Here is a 16609-nt window from a genome sequence, read left to right on the forward strand (position 1 = left end):
AGCTTAGAGCAAAGAAAAAAAAAAGAGAGAAATTGATCGTTAGTATTTCAACTTCCATGAGAGGTACTTTTCTTTTCTTAATCTCTTTAGTTTTTTTTATATTGTTTTATAATTTATGATTTAGTTTTAGTTTGTTAAAATTAGGTTTTACAAATTTGGTTTTGAGAAATTGATATGAAATTGGAGTTTTGAAGTATAAATGGGTATATGTGTTTTCTGTTTTTAGAGATGAATATGTGTATTTTATGTGAGGAAGACCATAATTGGTGTTTATGTAAAGAAATTTTGAAATTTACACATAACTGTACAGGGCCTAATTTGTGAGTTAAGTAGAAGAAATAAGTGTTTTGAAATTTTGTGGTTATGTAAAAATTTGTGAGTAAAATAGATGAATAAGTGTTTTGAAGTTTTGTGGTCATGTAAAACTTTGTAGTTATGTAGATTATGTTTGTTATATATGTAGAAGAGATATTTTGTATATATGTAACTATGGTTACAAACATTTGAATTTGTATTAATATAATTTGTGTTAAGGAAGTATAGAATTTGGAATATATATGTTTTAGAACTTATAAAAATATGGAAGTATGATGAAATTGTGTTGAGTTCTTTATATGTATATGTGTATTTTGGTTTGAGGGTTGGTGGTTTAATTATGAAATTGTATCTATCTTGTGTGTTCACGGATGTTGAACAAATTCACACCGAGGTTCAATGGTCGCATGAAGACGAACAAGAAACATAAATCTGTAGCCGACGAGGATTACAACTTAATCTCCACCGGTAAAATTAAGGAGGTTGATATTCCCCGATTAGGGAGGTTTCCTATACTGGAAGATGATAAAGAGCACGCTTCTACGGACATCACATTTGGAGGGAATCAAAAATTTAAATTTCAACATCGTGGATCCCTGGCATCGATAATTCATCACTATCAAACTATTTCAAAACACTGTTTTAGAGCTAAATATATTATTGAAAAAGCGGGATGGCAACGTTTATTGAACATAGAATGTAGCGAAAAACAACATTCCATGGTTGATTAAATTGTTGATCCGTTTTGGGATACAACAAACACTTTTCACTTCCCATTTGGTGAGATGGGATTCACCCCCCTAGAGTGGGCATGATAAGCACATTTTTGTGTCTTATATAATCTCAATTGTATATATTATTAGTGCTCGATTTTATATTTATTATGGCTTTTTATGTTTCTGTAGGTATTTTTGGAGAAATAAGCTTTTGCGGCGAAATTGGCTAAAAAAGTGGGAGAAAATTACTATACAGACTCTCACTTTGGATAAGGGGTAACCTAATTACTAAGGGGTGACCCATTTCCAGGCATCTGCTAAAGGGAGACCAGCCACAGATAAGGGGGAGGTCACTTTCTCACAAAATTCAAATAAAAAATTTTGGCGGGAAAATATTCATCACGTCTGTATGATTTTGGGTGATAATTCGATCGAGTTCCAGAGCGATTCAATGGCTGAAATTGATTGGGTTTATTCCCTAGGCCTAAACAGGCTTGGTGAAGTCTTTTATTTGAACCCAAATTGGCTAGAATAGCCGGAAAAAGAAATAGAAGTCAAGTTATACACAGTTTGCTGTTGGAGCTATTTTTGGGAGTTATAGGGAGATTAAAAGAGGGATATCCTTCCCAAAGATACATATCTATCTAAGGAAGAGTTTGATATAAGTTGGAAAGCTCAGAAACGCGTGAAACAATTGTGGGAAGAAATTATTTCCGTGACTTGTACGGAAGGAAACAGAGAATTAATCGGGTTCTAGAGGGTTTGGAGGTGTATAAAAGGCGTGCTCGAGTCCCAAATAAATATATGAAAGTTTAGGAGAAGTTAGGGGAAGTTTAGAACACCACAAAGTCGAGAAATCGAAGTTGCAGGAAGTCGAGTTCTGCTGTTGCTGAAGAACACGAAGAACATCAGACCCTTCAGAGCAGTCTTTTATTCAACAACATATATTTTCTCTCGTTTCCTGTAACAACACCTATTGTAACAGTTATCTGTAACAGTCAGTTTGTAACGCCTATAAAACGTTGTGAACTGTCTGCTTTATTAGTTTCCTCTTGTTTTTCACCCTTTTGAGGTATGAATACCTATTTTGAGCACGTGAATAATATGAGGAGCTAAACCCCTTAGCCGAGGCGACGGAGGAAGCTTTTGTTCCATGAAAAGTGGTATATTTCTATTTTAATTAATTCTTGCAATTTCTTTTATGATTATTTGCATGTAACTAATATTGAAAAATTGATTTTATTGAATGATTGTGATCTGTTTTGATGGAGCATGCTTAGTTTAAGACTTTTGATGTTTCAAGCTTGATGTATACAATTGTTACTTCAAAAAATCTACTAGAGGCAATAAATTAGAATCACTTTAAACGCAAAGAATTACATGAATATTGATTAAATTAAATCACTTAATTGGTCAATGGTGGAATCCTGAGTCTTGGTGCTTTTATAATCTTGATAACAACAACTTCTTAAGTTTTCTATTGAGTTTGAATCTAAAATCGAATCTTCACAAGTCTGAGTGAACGACAACTTTACTACCACTTTCTACAACAACATAAAAACCACATCAATTTTTGGCGCCGTTGCCGGGAAAGCTTATTTCTCCAAAAATACCTACAGGGACATAAAAAACCATAATAAATATAAAATCGAGCACTAATAATATATATAATTGAGATTATATAAGACACAAAAATGTGCCTATCAAATACCCCCGAACTTATTATTTGCTATTCCTCGAGCAAATCAAATAGAAAATAAAATCCTAACTCACTGTCGCAGGCATCGTCGATTGCATTTAGCGTATGCAATAATCCTTTAAATCCCTAGGTGGCCCTAGTGGCCGAGTTATAGTCTCGGGAGGGCTTACCAGAGATATACCCACAAAACCTTTACTCCAGACTCTAGCTATCTACGCTAAATTTTGGAAGGCACTAAAGAATCTCCTTGGTTGACATACTTATTGACTACACGAGGAAGTACCCTGATGCGAAATTCCAATTGATGTACACGAGTATGCACTCAAGCATACTAAAATTCATATATAAGTGACAGAGCTCTACTCAGATAGTCGCACTATGAACATCAATATCCGGAGTCAAAACTAATCACATGGATAGATCAAGAAGATGGATATAGAGAAAAACATATATGGTTTTGATGTTTACTAAGTGAATGGCGTTTCCCATATCTGTCTGAAGGCCTCCGCCAAAATGAACCTATCCTAATGGATTGAGATTCTAGTCTGACTAATAACAACACACTGGCATATACAAGGGAACCAGTGGTCGATAACCTAACTCTAGGTCAACACAACTGGCATATACAAGGGTACCCTGGTCGACTTTATTGAATTTATTCCTTTTGGTCAAATGGTCTGGTCTCAATTTTTTTTTTCAATCACTCTAATTCACCCTAGCATTGGTAACAACTTGAATCGTGAGCCCCACCAAATCACTTAGAAAAATATTTAAAAATAAAAATAAAAACAAAAGTGAAAAGGACTCAACGAGATATGGCGAAACTACCATGTTATTTCTAACACCTGAGCTCTGTGCTTTTATGAATAAACTCTTTAGATGTTTCCATCTAATCAGATTGGTTCCTCAACTCCTACAACCAAAATGCTTCCATACACTTAGATTGGTTAGTGCAATCCTTAATAGGGATAAATTTCTAGGCTCTGGAGTTTATTTATTGCAACTAAAAAGTTTCTCCCAGGTCATGTTGACTGGACCGAGTATCGGTGATGGGCCTGACGTTCCGTATAATTCTGGTAAGCACCAATTTGAATATGTTCGTGAGCATATCTTTCCGGATATCCAAGATGTCACGCTCAGTCCAAAAGCTCCGTCGTGGGTTTCAAATTCAATTACAATTAGATATTTAAGCTCGTATTTCTTAGAAGAGAAGTTGGTTGCGGCTGAAAATGATCCCATCCTTGCTCATAGAGTAGCAATTGCCTTTTTTATGTATGTTTTGTGACATTTTTTCTTTTCAAATGCAAATACCTACATTGGTGCTGGATGGTTAGTTGCTTTTGAATATCTTGATGTAGTATCCACGTATGACTGAGGTGGTGCCGCTTTTTCGAGATTGTATGCGGCACTCCGTTAAGCTGGTAGGAAACAAAAGGCACTATGCAATACTTTCCAACTATTAGAGGTATTATTTTATCCAGTTCTTTTTTCCTTTCAATGTTTATTTTGTTGAGAATTTATTAACTTGGCTAATTATTTTTATCGAGTAGTTTTGGGGGTATGAATACCTGGGCATATGTCGACCAGACATATCAAAGGCGAGTAAAGAAGAAATATGTGTAGAAAAAAAATGTCCTGTAACTTCTAAATGGAATGTACCGAAGAATACAAATGATATTTTCCGTTTTAGGGATTTACTGAGTAAGCTTAGTGCGGAAGAAGTGACATGACACCCATGGGAATCATACCAAGAAGTCCTTGCATCTAATATGGGATGCACGGCTACGAGGCTATCAGACTCCAGATACATATTTTCTTACATGGGCATAATGAGTTAATAACTAAATTTTATTTGATAATCGTTGTTAAATTGCCAATAACATTTTGTTTTTTAGTTTTTCATGCTTATTTAGTATATAACATACTTCTACATTCGTATACCCTTTTTAACTGTACACCATAACATGTACCTCGGACAAAGGTGTTGGAGGCAAAACCATTATACATTTGCCGTTCCCATACGACTACACAGTTGTTGGGGATATCGGTGATAAGCAGGCAGAGAGCCTAAAAACGAAAGGTTTGCTCGATGCAACAGAGGTAGTGCAAGTTGTTAAAGATTATGATACATATTTAGAGTACTGGAGAAAGGTAACTAACTACAAAGATTATGTGACTCATCCTACCTGGCAAGGCCAAATATATGGGTATGTTGGTGACTTGTATACTGACCCAATTGAACAACTTGCTGAACATGTACCTATTCCTCCTCCTCATCGATTATCCCACGTAAGTGTACGTTCGACTTTTTATTATATATTTCAGAAATATTTGTACTTATGTATCTTATTTTTTCATGACAGAACGAAGCTTACACATTATTTCAAGAACATGCTGATTTTAATCAACAGTTTCAAGAATTTACATTAAAATAAACGAAGGATAGGATGGGCGTTATTATGGAGAAAGAAGCAGAAATACAAAGGCTGAATAATATGAACACAAATCTGCAACTACAACTGTCTCTTTTCCGTACGCCGCACACTGTCCAACCTTCCCTTGGATACGGTTCCTTTTCCCAAACAATGCCACCACAAGTTTGGAGTTGTATGAGCCAAGGTTCAGCTTCAACAATGTCCTAAGTCAATACCAATCCGAGAATGCATGTGCCTTTTATGCCACCGCGACCCATGCCTTCTGATACGGATAATATGAATGGTTAATTTGTTATGACTATTTAGATGGTTTGTATTTTGTGTTATTATGTCAAAGATCTTTGTTGTGTGTAGTAATACTAGACCTACTGATAGTTAATAGATTATCTTATCTTTCAGCGAGTAGTCATTTCAAGTCTTTGGTGTGTATAGTTTTTTCACCGTCCATACAGAGTGTAGTCATATCAGGTCACTGACAAACACTTTATCTTTTTTGAAAAACACTATTTCTTTTTTGAATAACACTATATCTTTATTTATTTTTTGATGCTCTTGGAAATGGGTTATAAATTAAAGACCTGACCACTCAATATATGAATGGCAATACCCCTCTTCTGCTTCAGATAGTAATGGAAAACTACGAGAAAACCTCTCATTATTGCTCTTCTGCTTCTTCTTCGTATTCTTCTTCTAATAGTAGTTTTTATTCCTCGGATGATGATGTAATAGCAATTATGCAGAATAACATGGCCGTTAGTTTGAGAGTTCTTGTTAAAAATTCGAAATGGCCTCAAACTCGTATCAAAATACCAAGAAATCGTGATGCAGGAGCTGAACTTCTATGGAACGACTATTTTTCTCCGTACCCAAACCAACCACCCAATGTTTTTCGCAGAAGATTCAGAATGCATCGACAATTGTTTAACCGAATAGTGGATGGCGTTACCAATGCAGACAAATATTTTGTTCAAAAGCCCGATGCTTGTGGAGTTTTAGGATTAAACCCTCATCAAAAAGTAACAGCAGCAGTAAGAATGTTAGCTTATGGATGTGCGACAGATGCAATAGACGAGTACTTACGCATAGGAGAAACCAATGTGTTGGAAGCTACTCGTAGGTTCTGTAAGACGATTGTAAATGTGTATGGGAAAGAATATTTGCGTGAACCAACAGCTGGTGATGTTGAACTGTTGCTCAAGCAAAACAAAGACAGGGGATTTCCAGGGATGCTGGGTAGTCTCTCAGCAGAATCCAGGGCTTACACCGCGTATAAAGGGAGCGAAAGTATCGTGTTGGAGGCACTGGTGTCGTATGATATATGGTTTTGGCATGTATTTTTCGGTATGCCCGACCCTAACAACGATATTAATGTTATGAACCGTTCATATGTTTTTCGAAGTCTTGTAACAGGAAAAGCACCGCTAATGAGCTACAAGGTAAACGAACATTCATATGATATGTCGTATTATCTAGGTGATGGCATATACCCAATGATTGCTACTATTATTATGGCCATTAAACATCCGGTTGGTAGAAAAAGGAAATGTTTTCATCAATGAAAGAGGGTGCAAGAAAAGATGTATAACGAGGTTTTGGTGTACTTCAACAACAATTTGGAATCATCAAACAACCTGCAAGAATGTGGAATCCAGATGTGCTTGCCTATATCATGAAAACCCTGTATTATCTTACATAATATGATAGTTGAGGATGAGCGTCTACCCGGTGATTGGCCACATGTTTATGAGCAACGTAGCAACCCGACACCGGTTAATATATTAAGAGGCAATAGTGACGAGTTTTCCCAAATTAGAGCTGAGCAACGCCGACGTGCAATGCGTAACAAAGATGCGCATATTCGCTTACGTAATGACTTGATCGAACATATATGGTCAGAATATGGGAATTAAAAATTGTTGTTTGTCATTTTATTTGTATCTTAACTTTGGATAATAATAAAATCATTTTTTTATCTTCTTATCATTTTCTTTTTGTCGATACTATATAGAAATCTCCATGGAATACTGTTTTCTTATCCCAACAGATTATGATTGATTCATGTCCATTCATTTTTTTAATCCTGTAAAACTACTGAATTCTTATTTTTATTTTTTTCTCCAACCACAACAATCTCTTAGTCTGTGATTCATCAACGAAATATGAAAAAATTCACTAAAGAAGAAGATGTTGGTATTGTGCAAGCATGGATCAATGTTACAACAGATCCACTTTATTCAGGGAAACCACACAACCGGTTTTGGTCAAATATTTTTGATATATTCGATACGATAACAGGTAATAAAATTCTAGAACTAAAAAAGATGTTCAAAATAGGTTCAATCGCATCAACAAGGAGGTGGAGACTTTTGTTGTGTTTCAGGATGATGTTAACTTATGGAATCCCAGTATGGAGTATGAGGAACGGGTGAGAATTTATTTCAAATCATATTCTTAGAGCTATATTTAAGCTATACATATGTGTAACTTATTTTTCTTTAAATTTGCAGCAAATGACAGCTCGGTTAGAATTTTACCATGAGACAGGCAATGATTTTGAGCATGAGGAAGCTACAAAATCTTCAAATCAAGTCTTGGGCAATATAATCCCGACGAATGATCAAATAACAATGTTGTATCTTTTCTATAATTTTTGTTCGAAAGATGTTGATCAATACTTGGTCAGTATTTTTGGACGAATGATTTTATTTAAATCTATTATCTCTTTTTATGTAATCATCATCAAGTTTTAATTATTAAGGTCTTATGTCAAAAACGTATAAATTTAATTCAATTCAACGAAAATAAACTTAAAATCTAAAAATTACATAATAATACGGGTAATTGTAATAACAAGAAATATTAAAACATAATTATATTACTAATACTATTAATCACCAAAATAAGAGAAATAATTAAGGTTTGAACTATTCCGCCTTTGTGTTAGGATTGGTTTCTTCTATTCCGAACTATGTCCGCCCTACGAAGTTGGAAGTACTCTTGTTGTACAGGATCCAATTTTTGAAGATCCATCATAATGATGTGAAATTCATCGTCTTCAGCTTGCTTTGCTATTTTTGCCGCTTGTTCAGCTTGTTTTGCTGCAAACTCTGCTGCTCTTTGTTCCATCTTGAATCTTGATTGTGCTTGGTAATGCGTATTGAAATTTTGTTGTTCTTTAATAATTATTCTCATCAATTCCTCTTGGGAACTGGATTTCTCTCTCCCTGTTTTCTTCAATCGTTTTGCTGCTTTTTTCCACATCTTACGGAGATATGTGTTCTCTATGTCTCCCCTATCTGTGTCGTTACCGGTCTCGCCTTGAGTTGTTGTTTGCTGTCCTTCCTCATCTTCCTCGTTATTCTCATAACTGTCCAAATCGTGCGTCGTATCGAATACAAAAGTCGATCGTCGATTATATTTTATATTTTCTACGACAATTGGGTAGCACTGTTCGTGCTTAAATTTTTTTCCATCATTGCATTCCTTGAACCGCTTGTTTACTTCTTCAAGCTGTTAATGTTTTTAAAAACAGTTAACTTCATGGGCATGTCAAAATTATAAAATAATTGTTCAAAAAATAAAGAATACGTACATTCTTCAGGACCCCATCCAATATGATATTCACCTTCCACTTCCGCCTCTTTTGCCGAAAACAACGCCACATCTTTACTTATTCCCTGATATCGTTTTTTCCAAGAACTCCAAGTCCGCTCTGGTTTATTAGGTAAATGAAGTTCAATATCATCCTTGATACGAGTCCACAACGCCTAATCTGATTGATCAGTTCCAACACCAGAATCTTGAGATATTAATAAATGAATTTTACACATCGTTACATCTTCGATTGTCGTAAAATTTGGACCTCGTGCTACTCGTGGTGCCATTGTAAGTGACTCAGTGAAAAATTTCTAGATAAATTGAAAGACGAAATAATACTTATTCTTCTTGTACTGATGGATAGTTTGAAGCAGTAGTTGTGGGGAAATGTTAATGGAGTTCATATGTATGTATAGGTATACGAAATAAACCTTTAACGTTTGAATTTTCTTAACGTTCCAAAATATCTTTCATCCTTTCCAACGTTCGAAAATGTCCAACGTTCAAATTTCTCCAACGTTCGAAAATTACCAACAGTATAAACTTATTTTAAAACATTTTTCTCTAAAAATGTTAAAATGGTTTGTAAAATTGCTCTAGGACAACATATTACCACCGCCTGTAATGAGGCGTCCATTATATCAACGCCTGAATAGGTCAACATATTACCACCGCCTGTAATGAGGCGTCAACTATATCAACGCCTGAATAGGTCAACATATTACCCCTGCCTGCTATTGTGCCAACATATTACCACCGCCTGGATGAGGCCAGTGTATATTGTTCGCCTCACTGAGGCGAACCTAACATCTACGCCTGTTATGGGGCGTTCATTTTACTTCCGCCTAAACGTACTGCGCCTCTCCATAGAACGAGGAATATACAAACGCTTCACATGAAGCCTACTTTATAACTTCGCCGCTTAACAAACGTACATTATACCACCGCTCGGCTATATTTAGTTTTGGTCTTGGTCCGAGACCAAATATAGTCTGGGATTTGGTTTTGGTCCGGATTTTAATCTTTAGTACGTCCCACTGTGCCTCGATTGTGGACCATAAATATGAGTTTAATCGTCCACTGTGGTTGCTCCAAGAAGACTGGAATTCTACCATACATAAATGTCTCAGATCATTATACAAAAGAGAACACACACATACGAAAGCAAACGAAGTAACCTACAGCTAGGTGGTAGCCTGGTAGGTACATAATATAATAGCGAACTATTATAAACAGAGAAATTTAATCTCTGGCTTCACAAGTCTTCCTAATTACAGGCATAAAGGTCAGAAGAGAGGCGTGGAGCGAGTATAAGTTCAAGTGGGGTGGCTTTGATATTTGTAAATCCTACACTTTCAGTCATATCAATGGGTGCACTGGAGGGTACTTTGAGATTAACCGCATGGACTAACCGAGCTAATGCCAAGTGCACCACTTGAACTGCAAGCGAATCACCAAGACACATTCTTCTGCCGGCGCCACAAGAAATGAGCTCGAAATTCTGACCTCTAATATCCACGTCTACCTGATCACCGCCAGACAAAAATCTCTCTGGATGGAACTCTGATGGGTTGGACCAGACTCGTGGGTCCCGATGGATTTTCCGGCTGTTTATAATTAAGCGAGTCCCTGCAGGAACAAAGTAGCCAGCTACAATGCAATCTCCAGTAGATTCCCGTGGAGGTAATAATGGAGCTGCATACAGACGCAACGTTTCCTTCATGATAGCTTGGAGGTACGGAAGGTCTTTGATATCCGATTGTTGCACTTGTCGTTCATCGCCGATGTTGCTGTCTAACTCATCTTGGAATTTTTTCAGTTTAGACTGATCATTGAGTAGTAATGATACGGCCCATGCTAAATTAGTCACTGTAGCATCGTTCGCACCCAAGATTAGAGCCTGTAAGGCCATTTGTAGGAAAAATCAAAACGAACAAGCATACATAGTTAACATAATCATTACCGGACTCTTTGCAGAAACAATAAAGAAATATTTAAGGACTACTTACCAGGCTAGAGGATTTGGTTACGGTGTCATCATCTACGTAAGGTTTTGACAATTTTCCAGTGTTGTCTTTATTGCCGAGAAGTATGGACATCATCACATCCATGAAATCTTGTTCATCACCCGGTATTGGTGAACTCTTGTTCTTTGTTTTGTGTTCTTGTAACCATTTCTCCGTCATAGCATCGAGTGCTTTTCCATTTATCTTCATTTCTTTCTCGTACCCACCGATATCTGACCACCCCTTCAAGAACAGAACAGAGACACCCGAAATCCGAAATCCAAAGTCTTTTCCAGTAGCGAGTACCGGGTCGACTAGAGAATATCTCCTAAAACTAGAACAGAGACACCCATCAGCCTAATAAATTCACTAACCGGTTTCGGGTAAATCCCTGTGGAAGAAGAAGAAGGGACGACACTTTTGTTCCCAACAACAGTCTTAACATATATGTTCAACGACAAATTTGCAAACCATCTTTTCATATCTACCAATACCTCGCTATCATCAGCTTCTGATTTGTTCTTTCTGCTATTCAAATACAACTCATGTAGTTCTTTAATGGATTTATTAATCTCTGAGTCCCATATATGCTGTACCAACTGAAGCTTACTAAAGGAGAGTTCATGGTTCACTACCTTGCGGAGTTTACGCCAATATGGTCCATAAGGAGCAAACCCAAACATGCTCTGGTCATAACACATATGTTTTGCACCAGCTGAAGACGGACGTGAGGAAAAGAATTCATCATTTGTAGTAAAACATTCTTTAGCTACCTACCAAGAGCTCACCACATGCAAGTGCTTGTTTTAAGCCTATCCGGATGGTAATAGCTGGTCCGTACTTGTCAGCTAAAGATCCTAATGTTACATAAGGCGGTTTTTTCCCACTAAGGAGGCGGAGATGACCTATCATCGGCCATGCACCAGCGGGTACAGGCGCCTGTGCTGCTACTGCTAGTTTTTTTGCAACTCCAGCTCCGTAAAAGTAGTAAATAAGACGGCAATAAAATGAAGAGGCAAATAAGTGAGGTTGATGTTGAGAATTGGAAGAGATGACTGAAATTCATTGTTACTACATTAGATGCGGTCGAAGTGATTCATAACTCATCTTCAGGATCAACTTTATATAATGCAAGCAAGAAACTACGTCAATGACTTCATTCCAATTGGTAATATTTATCAACTTGGTTTACTATATTAGAATTTAACTTTCGAGATCAGGGAGTGGTTAGTTAGTATAATCAGGAAGGAGCCTTTGTCAAGAATGCAAACCATAGACTTTTTATTAACCTCAAATTCATCTAAAACATTGTATAAATGTTTAAATCCACCAAGTACCAACTATTAGAATTTCTTGACGGATTATGTTCGTCAGTGATGATGATTTAATGCATGTATGTACGCCACACAGTGGCACATCCCTTCTGTTTACTTCTCTACTCAAACATGTATAAAATGCGGGTTTTAGATCCATCTTATATACAATAGTAAGGAACAGGGGGACTTTTCGACCGTCACAATTTTTTAGAAAACACGTACATACATGCCAAATAAATTTAACTATTTCATGCCAAATAGTACTACATGTTTGGTAAACAGAATTAGAGTGCGAATGGGATTAGGATTCTTCCAAAAATAAGAACAAGGTAGTAGGGTAAAATCTGACCCGACAAAATATCTCCCAGGCCCAGACCCGAATAACTACTATTCTAATCATTGATTCGGTTCAACTATTGTTGAGGAAAAAAGGAAGCAGCAGAAGAAAAGATGGAGTTATCAAACCTTCCCGAAGGGATTCAGGTAGAAGTCTTTCTCAAGTTACCGGTTAGTTGTATCTTAAGTTGTAGGAAAGTATGTAGGTCAGGCGCTCACTACTTTGTAGCCGCAACTTGATCAAGACTCACACAGATCACGGTATCCGTAACCCTAAGCTCCTGCTTAAATATGATGGCTTCAAAAAGTACCACACTGGTAGTATGTTTCGTTTAATAGATTACAGAGATATCTCGTGGACATCTTCTTTGCTCAGGGTATGTACATGTGATGGAGCTGTTCCAATGGATAATCTTATCCGAGATATGTTGAATAACTCTACTGATATTCAAATGTTAGGTTCAAGGATGTTTGTATTTGTAACCCATCAACCGTTGAATATATGCCAATGCAATTTCCGTTTAGAGATTCAATAATGGCACCACGCTCTATGTATACGTATGGGTTTGGGTTTTGTTACGGTTGCGTTACCAAAGATTACGAGTTGGTAAGGATCGACGATAAAGGTTTCGTTCAAGCTGATGTCTAGTATGGGCTCTCAGTCATGGAAAACATTCCAAAGCACACAGCATCGCATCTTTTCAGTTAGTGGATTTAACACCGATATTTTCTTGAATGGAGCTTTTCATTGGATAGGGTTTAACACCAAGAAGAAGTTAATGCCAGATTTATAGTCTCTTTCGATGTCAGTAGAGAGAGATTTTTGGATTTCTTACTCCCAAAAGAAGCAAAATGCGACTCTTTTAAGGTTGCTGGGGTATTGGAAGACTGCCTTTCTTTTCTTAGTTATGATAGGCATGAAAATCGCATCGATGTTTGGTTGATGCAAGATTATGGATTGACAGATGATAGAACATGCACATCAGAGGGAAACTAGATGGGTTGTGAAGAATAATCTTTCAATGTATATTCCTCAATGGGCAAACACCTCATATATACAAGTTGTACAACTACAAATAAGGAAAGGAAAAGATACACAATATATGATGTTATACGATCTTACAACACATAGAAACAGAATATACATAGCATAACTGCCAAGATATCACAATATCCTAACAATCTTAACACCCCCTCTCAGACTCAAGGTGGTGTGGAACACATCTTGAGTCTGGATATCAGAAATTGTAATCGAGTAGCTGGATGATTCTTCGTAAAGAGATCTGCAAGTTGTAATTCAGACTTGACATGAGGAAGATCTATTGTACCTTGCTTGTAATGGTGTCTCGTGAAATGGCAGTCGATTTCTATATGTTTCGTTCTTTCATGGAAAACATCATTATGAGTGATCTGTATAGCTGCTTTATTGTCACAAAATAGAGGTGTAGGATGATGAATGTCAACACACATGTCACCAAGAATCCATCGTAACCATATGATCTCAGATGTAGTGTGAGCTAGAGCTCGATATTCAGCTTCTGCACTTGAGCGAGAAACAACTGACTGTTTCTTACTTCTCCAAGATATAAGAGAGTCTCCCAGAAATACACAATACCCTGTGATAGATCTTCTATCAGTGACATCTCCTGCCTAGTCGGAATCTGAATAGGCTCGAAGAACTAGATCAGACTTAGATGTAAACTGCAAACCTTGATACATACTTCCTTTCAGATAACGTAAAATTCTAAGAACTGCAACAAAATGTGTAGACCGAGGAGCAGACATGAACTGACTCATGATGTGAACTGCGTGACTTATATCAGGTCGAGTAATAGTTAAATAGTTTAGACTGCCTACCAGTTGCCTGTAGAGAGTTGAGTTGGACAAGATAGTCCCATCTGTTGGACTATGTCTTACCTTCACTTCAAGATGAGTGTCTACGATCTTAGCATCTGTGATTCCAGCACGTTGAATGATTTCTGAAGCATACTTTGCTTGAGATATAAAGTATCCGTTGTCAGACTTACCCACCTCAATGCCAAGAAAATATCTCAAAAACCCAAGGTCTTTCATCTGAAAACATGTGCTTAAATAGGTTTTGAGATCACTGATTCCGTCTATATCACTGCCAGTAATGACCATGTCATCCACATATAAGATAAGAATCACAACAAATTTTTCTGGTTTCCTAGTAAACATTGCTAAGTCAGTAGCTTTGCGCAAAACCGTATTTGAGAATTGCAGTGCTGAACTTCTCAAACCAGACACGAGGGGCTTGTTTGAGGCCATAAAAAGCTTTACGAAGTTTGCATACTTGGTTTGGTGCATGAGGAAATCCTGGAGGAGGTTTCATATACACTTCTTCTTGTAGTTCACCATGAAGAAAGGCATTTTTCACATACATTTGATGAAGATCCCATTGACGAGCAGCAGCAACAACAATAAGAGTTCTTACTGTTACCATTCGATCTACATGAGCAAATGTCTCCTCATAATCAATGACATATTCTTGCGTATACCCTTGAGCAACTATACGTGACTTGCATCGTTCTTTGTTGCCGTCTGACTTCGTTTTAACTTTGTAGGCCCATTTGCTGCCTACAACTGGTTTCCCTGGTGGAATATCTACCATATCCCATGTACCAGCCTCTATGTGAGCAGTCAATTCATCTTTCATCGAATCTTGCCATTCTGGTATCACTGCTGCTTCTTTGTAGGTCTTTGGCTCATAGAAATACATAATGGATGATAAAGAACAATGATAATCTGTAAATTTAGCTGGTGGCCTTCGGTTACGAGGTGGTAAGATATCATTGTTAGGTTCAGGATCTCTTACCAGTTCTGCATTTTTGGATAGCATAGAGTGGTCAGATTCAGTAGATATTTGAGGTTCAGCAACTGAGGAAGATGGATTTTCAGGAGTAGACATTGATGTACCACTAGATTCACTAGGAAAGGGATCAACATAGGTGAAAGTCTCAAAACATGATGATTTGGAATTGGGAAGGGACCAGAATGGGATTTTCTCCCAGAATGTGACATGACGAGAGATGCGAAGTTTTCTATTGATAGGATGATAACAACGATATCCTTTTTGTTCAATACCATATCCAAGGAAGACACACAACACATTCTTTTGACCAAGTTTATGTCGTTCACGTTCTGGAAGAAGCACAAAACATGTAGAACCAAATACTTTAAGTTCAGAGTAGTTTGGGTTCTTACCGTATAAGCACTCATATGCTGATATACCTCCTATGATAGCTGTTGGAACACGATTTATGGTGTAGACTGCTATTAGGACGGATTCTCACCAGAAATTGGATGGGACTGAACCAGAAATCAGTTGGGTTCTAGCTGTCTCTATGATATGTCGATGTTTTCGTTCAACAACTCCATTTTTCTCTGGAGTTTCTGTACAAGATAATTGAAGAATGGTTCCTTGAGTTTTGAGAAATTCTCTAAATGGATTGGAGATGTATTCTCCACCTTGATCAGCACGAAAGACTTTGATTACCTTGCCAAACTGAGTTTTTATCATGGTTGAGAAATCAACATATAATTTAAGAAAATATGCTCTAGAACTGAAGAGATAAACCCATGTATAACGAGAATAGTCATCAATAAAGCTAACATAATATAGTTCTCCTCCTTTTGACACAACTGGAGATTTACCCCAAACGTCAGAATGAATAAGAGCAAAGCGTTCAGTAGATATATAAGTGCTAGAACTGAAAGAAAGTGCTGGTTGTTTTGCCCGTTTACAAGAGATGCATTTGGGCTCTTTGTCTAACCGAGTATCTCCTAACAATCCTTTATTGATCATATATGAAAGACGGGGAAAAGAAACATGACCTAACCTAGAATTCCAATACATAAATGGATAAGTGGAGCAAGATGAAGTAGTTGTAGAAGCAAAAACATGATTTCTGGGCTTTGGTGGAATGACTAGAGTTTGAAGGAGATATAATCAACCAACTCTACGGCCTATCCCAACTAGCTTCCCTGTTTTGAGATCCTGTATTACACAAACATTAAAGTAGAAAAGTGTGTAAAAACCTTGATCACATAGCTGACCAATAAAGATAAGATTCATTGTAATTTAGGTATAAATAACACATCTGGAACACATATATCACTTGAATCCTTCACCAAACCAATATGACTAGCAGTGACAGTTGACCCATCA

At 37.0% G+C, this 16609-nt stretch overlaps 1 pseudogene; it reads right to left on the minus strand.

Moving 5' to 3' along the window:
• Window positions 1-10029: 10029 nt before the first annotated feature.
• Window positions 10030-14619, minus strand: LOC113274153 (annotated as a pseudogene).
• Between the last annotated feature and the right edge of the window lie 1990 nt (window positions 14620-16609).

This window comes from Papaver somniferum, chromosome 1, assembly GCF_003573695.1.
Source record: "Papaver somniferum cultivar HN1 chromosome 1, ASM357369v1, whole genome shotgun sequence".
Classification (NCBI taxonomy): Eukaryota; Viridiplantae; Streptophyta; class Magnoliopsida; order Ranunculales; family Papaveraceae; genus Papaver; species Papaver somniferum.